Raw genomic sequence first — 2687 nt, forward strand, 5'->3', positions numbered from 1 at the left:
AACATTTCACCAGTTTAGATTAGCTCACTCAGGGCCCATCAACACATGTGGAAGTGACCCTCAGACGGCTCTCACAGGCCTTGTGGCTGAGCAGTGTGTGTGTGTGTGTGTGTGTGTGTGTGTGTGTGTGTGTGTGTGTGTGTGTGTGTGTGTGTGTGTGTGTGTGTGAGCGAGACAGGAAGTGCACAGACCAGCTGATGCAGTGTGTGCTATGTTAACCTGTCCAAGGGCAGCACAGCAATAACAAACACAAGATCACAGCACCGAGGTCACCTCTGACCCCGCAGACTCGGCGCAGCCAGGCTGATCTCTGACGGCCGCTCAGGAATCCCACAGAACACACACAGACACACACATTCGCGTATTTACACACACTAAATACTCGACGGCCCAGTATAGGTTTCCTTCGGTGCGTGTTTTCAATCATTGACTTCCTTTAGACAAATCAAAGGGATTTACTCTAGGAGACAAAAGCTTCTCTGCTGGTGTCTGACAGTAAATGATTGACATTTACTTTGAATGCAGTGGCTCCACCCACCCAGGGGGGAGACCTGCAAAGTGAAACCATCCACTACACTATACCCCACACACCCTTGTTTACCCGCAAGGCTGTTTGCTCGTCTGTGTCCTGGTGGTCGAGGAGTCAGAGACGAGATGTGTGGGAAAGCTGTGACAGGGACCGTGGAGCACGCGTGTCCAGCAGCCTCCGAGGACCAGCATGCTTCATGGTAAGAGCCCGTATGCGTGTTTTGTGGGCGGGCTTTTCGTATGTACAGTTTTACCCCCAACCCTGTTGTTTCAGTTGGTAGCAGTGTGACCTGTGACCTCTCTCTGATTCCATTTTTCACTCTCTCCTCTGCCCCAGCAGACACTTTTAAAGCATATCCATTTCCTGCACACATCAGGCCACTCTGGACACGGGGCTCGCAGGAATACGAGGCCGACCGCCTTGTTTATTAGTACAGACAGCTTGACGTGGGGAGTGTTTGCCAGCGTGATTGTGTCAGCCTTAGAGCGACGCAGAAACGCAGCTGAAGTTAAAGTGGTTTTACGAGTCAGTGTGAGTGCAAGGACAAATGATCTTAGAAGCAGAGAGCATTTTGTTTTACTGGCATGGCTGTCCTGTATGTTGGGTGTCTCAATCTAGGGGCTACAAGGGATACATTTCATGGTGGGGGAAAACAAAAAGGCAGCGAGAGGGCTTAATTTTTTATTTCACCAAGGCTAAATATTAAGGGCCAAGCTGCAGGAGGAATTAGGCTCACCTTTTTTGATGAGTCCACCTCATTTGTCTGCGGCCCTTAGAGAAGCTCGGGTACTCTTTCCCATATTTCCTAACAGATTTAGTGTAGCTGGTGGTGAACTCCTGGACAGCTGAGCTCTGCGTCTGGCTCTCTGTCCATTTTGGAAGAGAATCCCTCTGGCAGGTCAAGTAAACCCTGGCCCCTCAAACACTGAACACACTTTCCAAACCTCATTACAGAGACCTCCGCTGTTTTGTTGCTCATGGGCGCCAATCAAACCCCCCTCTCCTCCTCCTCCTCCAATTCTTTTCAAATGAGAATTGAATTTCTTTTTCTTTTTTTTGTTTATGTTATCATTTGTAAATCTTACCAGAAGTGGACCATGAGGCACAAGAGAAGGGAGCTCGTACACACTTTAATGAAGTATTTATAGATCATTCCAGCTGTCAAATACTTGTGCCCAATGACATAGTGCAGAGTGCTGACGCTCACAATTGCCTTTCTCCCTCCAACTCGTTCTCCCCTCGTTAAGCAGCCGGATTTGATTTCAGGTAAGAACTTATTGGGAGGAAAAGAGGTGGCGGGGGCTGCCAGCGAGGGCCACGGCTTTTACCGAAAGGAAAACAGTCCTCTGTGTTGCATATTGGAGCTCAAGGAGCCCAGACGCTGAGACCCCGAGATAGGCATGAGGGCATTATAGCTGGTGTAGCTGATAGATGCAGTTTGCTCCCACGACGAACCTCCTGCACTTTGTTTTGGAATCTAAAGGTCAACCTGTTACTGCCAAGTCTGTTAAATGATTCTGACTTGATTTTCCTTGGATATGTGTGCCTCAAAGGAAAATAAAAAATTGAATCTGCTGTTGAATCCCCTAATAATACTGGATTAATGCCAGTGTTCAGGAAAAGGTAAAATCTGCAAAGGGTTTCTATGTTTGGATGTCATTTTCTAAAGCTGGTCAGTGCAAAAGCATTTTAGCCACTTTCAGTAGAAATAGCAGCATTGACAGCAGTGATTATGCTTAATCAGCTGCTATTAGGAAGATTTTGTTCCTCTGATCCTTCTGCAACACTTTTCCATCATCATAAGATCTAATCAGCCCAGGATTCTTAGAAGTTATTAGAGCTTTTCTCATTTTTATAATGTTCATAATATGACAGTATATAGTATAAAATAATCATATTACATATATAATATGACACTAGCTGTTCTATCTATCTAATTGGTTATTAATATTAATCGGCATTTTTTAATATATGTATTTTTATTTTAATATAATCCCCCCCTCCAAACTGGTGTTTGTGGTGCTAATGCTTTCAGAGTAAAAGCAGTGATCCAGTGAGAAATGGTGTGAAGGTGCAATAATGGACTCGTGAGTCGTGACCTCTGCATGGAAGCAATTTGGAAAAAAGGGTTGAAAGTGCCGTAAAAGACAAATTAATC

This window comes from Haplochromis burtoni, unplaced genomic scaffold (genome assembly GCF_018398535.1).
Source record: "Haplochromis burtoni strain Fernald_Lab_line unplaced genomic scaffold, NCSU_Asbu1 Contig_165, whole genome shotgun sequence".
In the NCBI taxonomy this organism is placed as follows: domain Eukaryota; kingdom Metazoa; phylum Chordata; class Actinopteri; order Cichliformes; family Cichlidae; genus Haplochromis; species Haplochromis burtoni.